The 14,353-nt window shown below is 39.6% G+C and overlaps 1 long non-coding RNA gene across 3 annotated transcripts in view; it reads left to right on the top strand.

The window, feature by feature from the left end:
* Positions 1–13,763, top strand: part of LOC129632503 (uncharacterized) — a 38,905-nt gene extending 25,142 nt beyond the window's left edge. For all 3 annotated transcript variants that reach the window (XR_008704565.1, XR_008704564.1, XR_008704566.1), the window contains one exon: positions 12,773–13,763. This is a non-coding gene — a long non-coding RNA (uncharacterized LOC129632503). The remainder of the gene's footprint in view (positions 1–12,772) is intronic.
* The last annotated feature ends 590 nt before the right edge of the window (positions 13,764–14,353 follow it).

Genomic DNA, 14,353 nt, shown 5'->3' with positions numbered 1-14,353 from the left:
TATAGAATTTAGCTTTTGCTGTGAATACAGACTCTTGATGAGGAGGGGAAGAAAATGTAGAAAACAAGGTTTATTTCTTAACTTTAACAAGGCCTATGATTAACTAATAAAGACAAGACAAGCCCATGCACTTCAAAATTTAAGAACAGTTCCAGTACGTCACTAGATTCTTGCTTAAAATATAATGTCTAATTGTTCATAAACAGCCTAAGGGATAGGGTTTGCCACACTTTTAGGAGGACCCAAGTCTTAACCCTGAACTTGAAGCAATTTGCTGTCATTCAACAGGTTTGATTTGGCAAGGAGTGTCTTTAAAGGGTGCCTTTTTAAGGTGCCATTTTTTTCTTTGAACCTATTCTTCATTTGCCCTCTTTACAATTTGTATGGATTTTTTATTGTTGATTGTGTAGGGACATCTTTCCATTTATTTTGTTTCAAACTCTATCATCTATCTGTTTAAACTTTTATATAACTTACAAAAGCATAGATAATTTTTTTTCAAGTTTGTCTTGTGTCCACAACTAGGCATCAAGCTTTTTGAACATTAGTGATATTTCTTATTCATCTGTGTATCTTTGTGTTTAGGACAGTGGCTTTTTTTTTTCTAAAAGCAATAAATTGCCGATTGATTGTACTGAAATAAAGTGATGACCTTGGCTGTCTAGGTCTGAAGTAGGACAAGTCGCAAATATGGATAATGAGCAAGTGGTTCTTTGCCTTATTCCTTTTTTTTTTCATATTGTACTGATGACGAAAGAGGCCAGAGGGTATGTGAGTAGAGTGGGGACCACCGAGATATCTCCCCAGGATAAGTTACAAGGCACAACAGACTACACCAGAACAAACATGGGGTTCAGTCGGGAGACCTGGGCTCCAAGCACCATATGCCTGGCACCAAGTTGAGTCTGGAAACCTTTCATCACTTAGGCTGCCAGAGTCCCCCTTGGTCAAGCAGGCCTGGCAATGGTACTTATCCACACATGGATTTGGTGTGGATCAAATGAAATAATATGTGAAAAACATAAAGAAAAGTTCTGGTCCTATGTAAATAAATAGAAATGGTTGTTTATGATAATAAAACGGAGAGAATGGAGCACATATTGAAACCAGCATAAACCAGTTTGATCAAGTCCAGACAGTTTGGCAGTTTCAATAAATCTCATGGCTTTATAAAGTTTCTACTGTTTACTTGAAAAATCATAACATTTTCCAAAAAAACAAATACAGGCCTCTTTAATTGGGGCTGCCTTGTGGAAAGAGAAGGGCAGATGGTTACCAAATGGGCTGGTGGATTAGAGCGAGGCAGCTGGATTAATCATCCTTTTCATCAGGTTGGGAGATCTTGGCTGGAAGAAAGCAGGGTGGTTCCATCCTGGCCCTGTACCTGCATGTGCCTGTCGGATGCCACAGGCCTGAGGCAATCGAGGATCTGCCCTTAGATTCTCTCCTGCTCAAAACGGAACCCTAAAGGAAGCTGGGGAGAGGATGAAGCGTAGTTGTTGGTGCTTACACAGCCATCTGCTGATGTGTGCCTTCCTGCCACCATTTTCCAGCAAGGATAACTTGTTTACCTTGAGAAACCACCCTTCTCTCACCCCCAGAAAAGGTTATGTGGCCCAAGTCTGTCCAATCAGGGTACTGTATTGTCCTGGCTCTTATGGCACATGACCCAAACTAGGGCATCCAGGGCCAAAGAGACTCAATTTGATAACTTGCCTTTAAACTATCAGAAAAGAGACACCTTCTCTCTCTCTTTTTTTCCTTTTCTTTTTTTATTGTGGTAACTTCTCAGGTGGTGCTAGTGGTAAAGAATCCGCCTGCCCATGCAGGAGACATAAGAGATACAAGTTCCATCTCTGGGTCAGGAAGATCCCCTGGAGGAGGGCATGGCAACCCACTCCGGTATTCTTGCCTGGAGAATCCCATGGACAGAGGAGCCTGGTGGCCTACAGTCCATAGGGTCACAAAGAGTTGGACATGACTGAAGTGACTTAGCATGGCATAATTGATTTATAATAGTGTGTTGATTTCAGGTGTATAGCATAGTGATTCGTTCTTTTGTTGTTGTTTCAAGATTATGCTATAGAAATTCCACTATAAGATATTGAGTATAATTCCCTGTGCTATACAGTAAATCCTTGTTGCTTATCTATTTCATGTAAAGTAGTTTGTGTCTGTTAATCCCATACTTTTCATTTGTCTCTCTTCCTACATTCTCCCCTTTGATAACCATAAGTTTGTTTTCCATATTTATGAATCTATATAGATTATATAGTTTAATTTGTATATAGATTAATTTGCATTATTTTTTAGATTCCACATATAAGTGATATCATATAGTATTTGTCTAACATTTCACTAAGCATAATATTCTCTAGGTCCCTGCACATTGCTGCAAATGGCCATGTTTCATTCTTTTTCATAGCTGAAATATTCCATTATATATATGTATATATATATGAAATGAAGTTGCTCAGCTGTATCTGACTCACTGGGACCCCATGGACTGTAGCCTGCCAGGCTCCCCTGTTCATGGGATTTCCAGGCAAGAATACTGGAGTGGGTTATCCATTCCTTCTCCAGGGGATCTTCCTGACCCAGGGATCAAATCCACATCTCCTGCATCTCCTGCATTAGTATATGGATTCTTTACAGCTGAGCCAACATATATATATACACACACCATACCACATTACGTATGCATGAGTATATACATATATATGTATATATAGTCACATCTTAAACCAATCTTCTGTTGATGGGAATTTGAGTTGCTTCAAAGTCTTCTTTCTCTTGATATTAGAAAGATGTAAGTTTGGAATTCTTGGTAGCCAATCCCGTGATAGTGCCTGCTTGAGAGTGGAGCTGGTGCTGAGAAAAGCAAAGCTGAGAGATAAGAACACCTCACTGACCATATTGATTGAATATCTGGACTTAGTGACCCATCAGCAAGTCCTTTCTTGGAATTTATACTGGGAATAAAACCAACACATTTCTCAGAAGTGAGTGGGACAAAGGTAAAATAAATGAGACTTATCAATAATAAAGTCTTACATATTGGGGAGTGCTGTGTCCTCTTCTAGAAGTTACCTGTCCCCACCCCTCACTGTCCATCCTTCCTAACTGGAAATACACAGTCATATATTGTTTACTATTTGCTCTTGAAGTTATGTCACGTCATGTCCCATTTAGACTCCATAGTAGATTGACTTAAACTTGAGGGCAGGGTTTTATTTTGTTTTGGCTCCTACTTGGCATACAGACGGAGAAGGCAATGGCACTCCACTCCAGTACTCTTGCCTGGAAAATCCCATGGATGAAGGAGCCTGGTAGGCTGCGGCCCATGGGGTTGCTAGGAATCTGATACGACTGAGCGACTTCACTTTCACTTTTCACTTTCATGCATTGGAGAAGGACATGGCAACCTACTCCAGTGTTCTTGCCTGGAGAATCCCAGGGATGGGGGCACCTGGTGGGCTGCCTGTCTATGGGGTACCACAGAGTCGGACATGACTGAAGTGACTTAGCAGTAGTGGCATACAGAGCTACTTAAGAGTGTACAGGCTCAAAAATCTATGCCTTGACTATTGGGAAAATGGGGATGTTTGTTGACTTCTCAGAGGACAGTGCTTCTCTACTGAGCCTGTGTGTAGCCAGAGTGGACAGGCTGTGGTCTTAGCTAATATTCATTTCTCTTACGAGGCACAGCAGTTATAATAAGGGAATTTGGCCAGAGCTTTTTAGGACAGTCCCAGATTTGGGGCAGGGACAGCTCTGCGTACTGAAGAGCCAGTCTCCTCTTTGCCTTCTGCCTTGGCCATCTTGTCAAGGCTTGCATCACCACCTGTGTTTCCTGAAATGCAACAGCATCCAACTACTGACACTGAGGATGTATATCCAGTGTATGTGGAGAAGTGGGTCAGAGGACAAGACCCCTCAACAGCTTTGTCATCCAGACCCTGGATCAGGACATTGGCATAGGTCCCACGCAGCTATGGCTCTTTCAGTTTCTCCCCATCCCTTTTGCTGCGGGACACTCATTCAGATCATTCCAGCTGACAGAGGTTCTGTCAACACTCCCTTGCCAAGGCCTTCTTTCTTCCTTTCCCATCCCCCCACTACAGCAGAATAACTTCTTCCTCTATAACCAAAAAGCAAGAGCTCTGTACATAGTCAATGATCCTCCATTAGAAGCAGCGAAGTCTTCTGTCCACCCCAGCCCAGGCATTGTGATCTCAACAACCATTGTAAAAGGGGCTCTGATTATGACTTACAAAGTGCTTTCACATACATAGCTTGTTAATGCTCTATAACGCTGTGGTGAGTCAGGACACTCAGCCAGTGAATGGAGCCCATGATCACATAGTTTGAAAGGTGCAGGGCCAAGTTCCGAAAATGTGTCTCCTAACTTCTTATTTTTTATCAAATTATTTTTCTTCCATAAAATCAGCTTCTGAGCCCAAAGACTGAGACCAAGCCCATGCTTCCCCAGTCTCCTGCAAAGCTTTCTCCTTTAGCTTCTTTGGGTAAAAATAGAGCCCTCTCCTTTCTCTAGTCTATCTGTGAAACTTTGAACCAATTGGGCTGGAAATTTAACACAACCTCGACATGAACAGGGCCTCTGGTACATCTTTCACTGCTGAGCAACTCTGAGGGTTCCAGGAGAGGGTTAGGTTGAGATGGTATCCTGGACCCTTCGAACAGAATTCTTCCCTCATCAGATGAGTTGTGATTATTATGAATGATAAAGAGGTTCAGTGCTTTATTATTCTCACTTAAAAAAATTCTGAAGCAAATGTTTCTCTCTGCACCCTAACTGATCATTTTAATTTCCTTGCTTTTGGTGTAATAAAAATTGACGTTAAAGGATGCCTGAGGCAGTGTAATGAGAAAATGAAATTAGTTTTTCAGTTGACTGATCAAAAGCATTTTATATGTGATAATAAACAGTTTATTTTACTCTTTTGCTTATGACATAATTAATGGCAAAAATATTTTCCTGAAATTCATGTTATCTGCAAAACTCTCCTTCCAAGTTCTAGGAAAGTAATATTTTTGTAATTCTACAAACTGGACAAAAAAATAAACTTTACCGTCCCCTGCAGAAGAGAATTCATAATCTTTGTTTAACCCTTCATGATTTGTGGCTACTATTAGACCAATCAGGTAGCAGAAAAATGTTTGTATACATTTCCTTCCTGGGGGACAGCAATATTTCTCTGCTGAAACTGAAGCCAAACTTCCCAGTGGTCTTTCTTGTGGGAACACACTTCTTAAAATCCTGACAAGCTCCGGTTTGTTGTCAGGAATAAACAGCATATGTTTTTAACAATGTAGACTCATTGCAACCCAGCAAACTGAATTGGAACTTTTTTAATTTTTGACTTTGAAATTTGTGTTGCTTTTGCTCCACTTAGCAAAACAAGACGATGGTGGATTTGAATAAATGTTAAATTGAGTTTGAAGAACCGGCTACTAATCCCCAAATATCTCCCTCCCCATGTGTGCATTTGGAATTTCAGTTTAATTTAGCTATATCTCAGTTTCTTCATCTGCGCAGTTTCCTAATTTATCTAAATAATAATAATAGTACCAATTACTAGGGGCTTGCTATGTGCCAGGTACACTAAGATGTATATGCAAAGCCATTTCCTGATGCACTGCTGGTCAGAGCAGAAAACTGCAGACCACCTGCAGCAGGTAGCTTTTACTGCCTAACAACTACTCTAAACTATAATGGCTTAAAATAACAACCATTTTATTTAGCTCATGATTCTATGAGTTAGCTGGGTGGTTCTTCTAGTCTCAGCTGACTTGGCTTTTTGACTTTTTTTTTTTTACTTTATTTTTTCAAAAACATTCTCCTTTTATTTATTTATTTTTTCTTTTAGCCGTGGCTCATAGCATGTGGCATCTTAGTTCCCCAACTAAGGATCAAACCTGTGCCCTCTCCAGTGGAAGCACAGAGTCTTAACCACTGGACTGCCAGGGAAGTCCCACTTTTTGGACTTTCTTATGTCTGTGATTAGCTGTCTTTTTGCAGTTGGAAGGTCTTGCTTGGATGGTGTCTGGAGGTTGACAGGCTGGATGGTCAGTTGAAATAGCTGCTCTGTGCTCCACGTAGTCTCTTAACCTTGAGTAGTCTAGCCTGAGCTTGTTCATGTGGTGGTCTCAGAGTTCTAAGTACAAAAGAAGAGAGGAAGCCCCAGCATACAACATTTTTTTAAGTCTCCATTTCTATCAACGTTTGCTATCTTTCCATTGGCCAAAGCAAGTCACATGGAGTAGCCCAGAGCCCATATAATAGGGTACTACCCAAGGGAAGGGAATCTTTGCAGCCTCTTTGGCAGACAGTCTACCACATGACCTAAATAACCATCAATACCAAGAAAATGTGAAAGTGAAAGTGTTAGTTGCTTAGTCTTATCTGACTCCTTGTGACCCCATGGACTATAGCCTGCGAGACTCCTCTGTCCATGGAATTCTCTAGGCAAGAATTCTGGAGTGGGTTGCCATTCTCTTCTCCAGGGGATCTTCCTGACTCAGCAATCAAACCCGGATCTCCTGCATTATAGGCGGATTCTTTACCATCTGAGACACTGTAGCTCCCATACCAAGAATGGTTGATTCAATTATAGTTCATATTTGTTCTTTGCACATGCTTTTGCCTTTGTTTGGAATGTTCTTTTCTCTTCATTTATTTAACTGATTTTCTTCTTCAGCACTCTCCTTGAGAACTCTTCCCTAGTTCTTTGACTGGGGCCGATCTCTAAAGCTCTCAGAAACACCATGTACCTTCCTCGGTAGCCCTTCCCATGTTTGCAATATAACATTTAATTTGCATGGTTATGGTTATTGATTATCCCACCAGACTGCAAGCTCAAGAGCATAAATGACTTGTATGCTCAGTCTACCAGGGTGTTTGGCATACAACATCAAAGTGCTCATTATGTTATTGTTTTTAGATTATTTTTAATATTTCTCAATGTTATGTAGTTCTTATCATGGAAGTCTTACATATCTTTCATTCGATTTATTCTTAATGCTTTGATGTTTTCAGTCAGTTTTTAAAATTTTATTTTCTTTTTCTTTGTTGCTGGTAGCTAACAATAAGTTGAATTTTGTGTATTGACTTTATGACCAGAGACTTTGCTAGATTCACTAATTTATTCTAATGTTTTGCAAATTAAAAAAAATTTTCTTATAAGAAACGAAGTCATCTATAAATAGTGATTATTTTATTTCTTTCTTTTAAATTTCTGTCTTTTTATTTTCTTGCCTTATCATAGTACCCAGGAACCTCATTCCAATGTTTAGTAGAAGTAGTGGTATCAGGCATCCTGATTTATTTGTGACCTCAGAGGGAAACATTCTGCAAGTCACCATTTCTCTGAGGTTTGCTAAGGAGTTCTTACATTTCTGGCTTATTTTCAAAGTGACAAATTACAGAAAAAGACAAGTGACCACAGTGAAACTGGATGTGTTCTCAATGCCAGATGCAAGGTACTACCCTGTCTTTATCCATCTCAGCAAGTTATTTGGTATAATACACTGAAATAATAACTTAATATGAGGGGACATTGAAGGCAGGCAAATAGCATTAGGACTCCTAATCAAGAGAAGAGACCTCAATGAGCTGGTCTAACACCAAAAAGAGATATTTCTAGAAGGAGAAGACTAGGTTATTTCTACAGGAGGCAGTGGAAAAGCAGAGAGGAAAATCCAGGAACCTTGAGTCAGAGATTTGCTGTGTGATCTTAGGTCAGTCACTTCCCCTCTCTGAGGGTCAGTGTCCTTGACTATGGAATGAGAGGAGTGATCCAGGTAAATACAATATGATTTTCTCCAGAAACGTAGGTTTTACTGGAAAGGACTCTGGGGCCACCTCCCGGGACAAGAAAAAAACTGACTAGAAATCTGTGAGTCCCCACCCCTACCAGAGTCTACCAAGGTCCAATCTGTTTCATATTAGTGAGGTTTCTACCAATATTTTGCCTGGGAAAGAAGTTCCCATTTTTCAAAAAACAAAAAATATATATGTAAACTTAAACCAAATTCCCTGATCTAAGCAATGAGAGTTAATATATATTGAGAAGTGATCACTCTTCTTAATAAATAACATGTGTTATGTCATCTAATTCTGACAACAACCCTGTAATGTACCTATTATCCCATTTTACAGATGAGGAAATTGAGTCTTGGAGCAATTCAGTCAGTCACTCACTCAGAGACGACATTTTTACATGTGGAGTGCTTGTCTGATTCCAAAGGCTGGTTATGATACCATATTTACCTCCAAAAGAAGGCAGAAACCTAGATGATTTTTAATTCTCTTCAGATTTGAAAGTTGGTGTCTACATTTGCCATTCTAAATAAGTAACATTAAGTTTACTTGAGATCCATTCCTTCAGCCATTCAATGAATAGTTTTTGAGCGCTTACTATGGGCAAAGGCTTGGGAGCATTGAAGCAAAGTGGGTTCCTGCCCTCATGGAACATCCACCACCAGGTCAGCTGGGGGCACTGTCCAGGAAGCTTGGGCAGCTGTGAATACAGCCAGAGAATGTCTCATGTTGTTGTCATTTAGTTGCTAAGTTGTGTCTGACTCTTTTGCGACCCCATGGACTGTAGCCTGCCAGGCTCCTCTGTCTATGAGATTTCCCAGGCAAGACTACTGGAGTGGATTGCTGTTTCCCACTCCAGGGGATCTTCTGGACCCAGGGTTCGAACCTGTGTCTCTTGCATTGGTAGGCGGATTCTTTATCATTGAGCCACCAGGGAAACCTGGATGTCCCATGGGCTCTGTCTTTTATAGTCCTGCTTCTTATCCTGCAGGGACTACATTGCACAGTTCCTGAAAACACAATTAATTTTTGCTCACTTCCTGACTGCAGTGTCATCTGTCATTGAGACCACCAGATCCCTCTGACGGGCTGCAGGAGTTCTGGGCAGCTGTGGGGAGGTCAAAGTTCCCTGTTAGGTCATAGCTTCTGCTTGGAGGCAAAGATAAAGCGATTTGTAACTCCCACAGGAACAAGTAAAATGGATGGGAACTAGTAGTCAGGGAAGAGGGATTGGCATTTAAGATCTTTGGAAATGTCAACAGATCCATTAAAGTTTCCTCAGCCCAGGTTTCTTTCAGACTCACCTGGAGGGAGAGAATCAATTTCAGAAACATCAGGGATCACCAGGTACTCAACACAGATAAATACAGGTTAATGAGGCACATTTAGTTAGATGATTTTATAAGCCCTGCTATGCAGATCTTTTGATGGGGAAAAAAATGCATAGTTAAGCTTAGGTGGAAGAGAATTTGCCCTCAGCATGTGTACCCAAGCTTTATCCAGTAGTTTGGGGGCGGGGGCAGGAATTCTGATGAAATGTAAAATCACTTTCTTTAATCTGAGTTTCTCATGCAGTGTGTGTTAATATTTGTCTTCTTTGTTAAGTGCCTCAATGGTTACATTTTCAGTTGCATAACCACTGAATATATAAGATATAAACCACAGGCAATTAAATGATAGCTAAGGCAGTAAACTAAGGAAAATATTATGTCTGGCTGAGGGTCCTTTTTCCAAGAGACAGTGAGTGTCCTGGATATATGGAGGGAGTTTGAGAGGCAGGACCCCAGTATCTTCCTGCCATTTCTCCTTTGGTGCTTAATATTTTGTTTCTGGGGGACACCAATGAAAATATTTTGGTTTTTTAATTTTTTAAAATTTATTTGGCTGCACCAAGTCTTAGTTGCAGCTTGCAGGATTTTCCATCTTTGCTGTGACATGAGGGGTCTTCAATTGCAGCTTGTGGAATCTAGCTCCCAGGCCAGGATCAAACCCAGGCTCTCTGAATTGGGAACATGAAGTCTTAGCCACTGAACCACCAGAGAAGTCCCCAAATACAGCTTTGTTATGAGGGAAAGAGAGAGAATCACAAGGACCACTGTATGGAGTTTCCTATTTTTCTTTCTGCCTCATTGATGGCTCCTTTTCTTCTGTCTGACCCTTGAATGTTGGGGCTTCCCAGTTTGGATTATCAATTCTTCCCTTCTTGCTCAGCAGTGGGAAACTGACACTTAAGTGTCTTACTCAGAAAATAGAACCAACACCAGATAGTCTAACAGAGGTCAAGTTAATAAGTGCAACTGGTTATAAAAAGGTAGAAAGTGAGAAGGTTAGTCCTTAGTCATGTCTGACTCTTTTCTACGCCTTGGACTGTAGTCATCCAGGCTCCTCTGTCCACAGAATTCTCGAGGCAAGAATAGTGGAGTGGGTAGCCATTCCCTTTTCCAGGGGATCTTCCCAACCCAGGGATCGAATCTGGGTCTCTTGCATTGCAGGTGGATTCTTTCCTCTCTGGGCCACCAGGAAAACCAGGAAAAGGGTGGGGAGAATGGCAAAGCTGAATGCAGGAACTTGAGACAACCTAGAGAGTAGCAACAAGGGGAAACCTCCGGCACTCCTAGGCTTGGAGGTATAATGGGAGCAGGTGGCAGGGTCTACATCCCAGAGCCAGGGCTGCCTGTGAAAGCTTGAGCCACAGCCAGAGCTGGGCCCGGAGCTGGGCCCCAGAGGAAGGGGCAACCACTGTGGGAGAAGTGAATGGAAACAGACAGGAAGCAATACCCTGACTTTTCCCATCTCTGCCCTCCTGTCTCCTCCAGAGTCTCCCACTGGGTGAAGCCAGGCCGAAGCTAGTAGTCAATGACGCTCAGGAAATGTACTACAACTAGCAGGAAAGGGACAAAGAATGGACCTGAGTGAATAGGAGATAGCCAGACAATAGTCTATCTCACTCACTCACCTTTATGGGCTGTAAAGTTCCTATTTCCAGCCTGCAGCTCTTTCCTGAGCTTCAGACACACACGTCCACACTTGTAGACATCTTCACCTGGATCTTCCTCAAGTATTACAAAGTCAACATAGTACTTTATGTATATGTATTTGTATTCTCCCCAACCCATCTCTTCCCACCAGCCATTTCATCATGATTAGATTACTGAGTGGTTTGTGTATCTGTTGATTTTTTAAAAAGGAAATCATCCTTGATTTACTTCTTAACTGCATTCTGGATATTATCTCATTAACTATGCTTTTATCTTTACTATTTCTATTCTGCTTCCTTTCACTTCTTCTTCTTCTTCTTCTTTTTTTTTTTTTTACTATTTTGTGATGGAAATTTGTTTTAATGGCTTTATTTTTATTGGCATAAATATTTAAGGCTATAATTTTTCTATGATTATCACTTTATTATTATCCCAGAGATTCTGACAGGTAGCACATTCTACAATTTAATATTTTTAGACTTATGCCATTTTGGTTTACATTTCAACTTTTACCTGAGAATGTTAAATGGATTGTTTTTTAATTTCAGAGAAGAGGACTTGTTCTTTATTTTTATTGTCAGTTTCTTATTTTATTGAAAAAAATCTGAGAATGTGATCTGTATTCTTTATATCTTTTGGAAAGTTTTTTTTTCTGTGAAATAGGGTTCACTTTTCATAAGCTATTTATTGTATGATGCTTTAGAGAAAAGAAAATTTTTCTGTTTTTGGGAAGGACATTTTAATGTTTACCCTCAAGATCTGATCTTTCTTATACTTATGCTATTCAAGTCTTTTATATTATTATTTATTTTAGTTATACTTGGCCACTGTTAAAGTCTTATAAGTTTCTATCTGTTTCTACTTGCATTTCCAATGCTGAAAACTTGAAAATAAATACTTAATTAATATTGAAGTACTAGGTTAAATAAATTACAACATCCATTTAGTAGAACATGGTACAGCCATTAAATGTAACAATGAAGAAAACTATTTATTATACAAGATATACTGTTGAGAGGGTCAAATATACTACATGGCCTATATTTTGTTAGAAAGCATTCTTCCAGACAATCTAAAAATCTACACTGCTTAAATTTTCTGTAAGAAACATGTATTACATATTTAATTAAAGAAAAGGAAATCTTGAAGCAAAGGCTGAGTTCAGTTCCACAATATTTATTATGCATCTAGGAAAAATGGGTCAGGTGTTACACTTCAAAGGTGACTGAGACACAGTCTTCTCCCCTAAGAAAGTCATAATTTAATACAGAAGACAAATGTGTATTTTTAAATGACTATAGCATACAACAAGAGAATAAATAAACAAGTTGTCATCCAGAAAACAGAGTGATTAATTCTTAATGGGTAAGGAGGGGGCCCCTTGTAGAGAAGATACCTGGCTAGGAAAGCCAGATTTGAGTAAATATACACTTTTCTAGCTAAACCTACAGATATATATTCTCATACAAAGAGAGCTGACTTTCGGATGATCCTTTAACTTCCTAAGGAGAAGATTTTTAAAGTTTTATAGCTAACTTAATTTATAAACTTTTAGATATATTTAGAAACAGTCAAATATTTTATTATGTTCCTTTGATTGGTTTAGACATACGTATTAAAAATCATGAATTACATAACATACCTATTTATACACATTGCTTTTGTGCTCATAATTAAAGAAATACTTATCATAACTCCTTAATTTTCAACTTCAATGTTTTATGATCTCCAGGACCATAGTTTGAGACATCCAAAATAATTTTTAGATCATCATATTCATGCTTGTCTAAGTTGTCTTTGAGATATATCTCTGTTAGAGGTTGAATTGTGCCCCTGCCAAATCTGTAAGTTGAAGTCCTAATCCTCGATACCTTAGAATGTGAACTTATTTGGCAATGAAGTCTTCACTGGATGAACTCTTCACCAAAATGATCAATGTCCTTATTAAAAGGGGGAAATCTGGAGACAGACAGGTTTACCCGGAAGAAATGTGAACCGTGTGAACATTCAGATGGCAACCTACAAGCCAAGGAAAGAAGCCTGAAATGGATCCTTCTCTCAAACCTCAGAGGGTACTCACCCTGCCTACACCTTGCTTCAGACTGCTAGCCTCCAGAACTGTGAGATAACAAATTTCTGTTCTGTAAGCCATTCAGTTTGTGGTAGCTCATTGTGACATCCCTGGTAAATTAATACAAGCGCTTTTTTACCTCCTGGAAAAAAAATTAGTATTTATATATCAAGTGCAGAGATTTGGTCATTCTTATTCCTCAGTTCCCGCATACTATCATCTGAGTCTTTGAACCATTTTTATTTCATTTCTGATTGTGTTCTGCATCTCTTTTCATCTCTAGTCCCATGCCTATCTTGCCTAGAGATGTCCTTGCTAATATCTTAAATGCACACACTCCTTCCGACCCACTTTATATATATTTATACATGTATGGAGAATGCAGCCTTGAAAGACACCAGTGTTGCCTTCCATGTGTTTGCTTTGAATCTGAATTATGATATTGTTTGATAAACCGTGCTCTACTTCTAACTTGGTTTACGCGATGCGATTCTGCTCTGTCGCTGGAGTTCATTATTTTCAACTGCTGTGTAGTATTTCACTGTCATACACCACGTTTTACCCACCTCCACATCGAATTATGGATATCCAGTGACATCCAGCTCCTTGCTACCACTGACAGTCTGATGCAGCACTTTTGAGCTTATCCATGACCTTGTTGCTAAAAGTGCTTTCCATTTAGGAATCCTCCCAAAGAAATTTTTAGTAAAATAATGTCTTTCACCAGATGAGATATTATTTCTGCTCAAATGTCTTCTTATTCATTGTATTATTGGATGCAATGAGCAATCTCATAAAGTAAGGATGAAATTATCAATCCTATTCCACAGATGAATAAGCAGGGTCTTAGGGATCTGGAGATGCTTAAGGCTTACCTAACTGGTCAGTAGAAGATTTAAAATGGAATCCAGATCTCCTGTCTTCTAGATGGAGGTGATGGTAAACAGGTCTATGGGAAGTGAGAGGATGGAGGTGAAAACTGCAGAGTGTGCGTGTGCATATTCTCACCATTTGGCTAAAATTTTTGAAGAATGGGGGAAAACAAACAAAAAGAGTAAGTATACAAGAAGAGTTTGTTTTTGTTTAGATAATTTTTTGGTGTATGTCCCTTAAAACATTTCCCATTTTGATCACCTCATACTCTTGTCACGGAAAACAAAGCATGAACATTTTGGCTGCAGATATCACTGTAATACCAGGTCTAGCGTGAGAACACTTACAGGTCGACAAGATACGTTGACCTGCAGGACTGATCCTCTTGTTTGCTGAAGGTGGAGACAGTGCTGTTTTTCAGGTCGTGTTACACCAAGAGTCGGCTGATACCTGATGCGGAGATCATCACTTTTCTTGTTTTTGTTTTTTCAACAAATACATATTATGTAGTTTCTTTGTGCTTGGCTGTGTGCTCAGTTCTAGAGATATTAATCTGCTCAGTCACTTCAGGTGGGTCCAACTCTTTGC

This window comes from Bubalus kerabau, chromosome 17, assembly GCF_029407905.1.
Source record: "Bubalus kerabau isolate K-KA32 ecotype Philippines breed swamp buffalo chromosome 17, PCC_UOA_SB_1v2, whole genome shotgun sequence".
NCBI lineage: Eukaryota > Metazoa > Chordata > Mammalia > Artiodactyla > Bovidae > Bubalus > Bubalus kerabau.
This window is presented reverse-complemented; position numbering and strand designations above follow the sequence as displayed.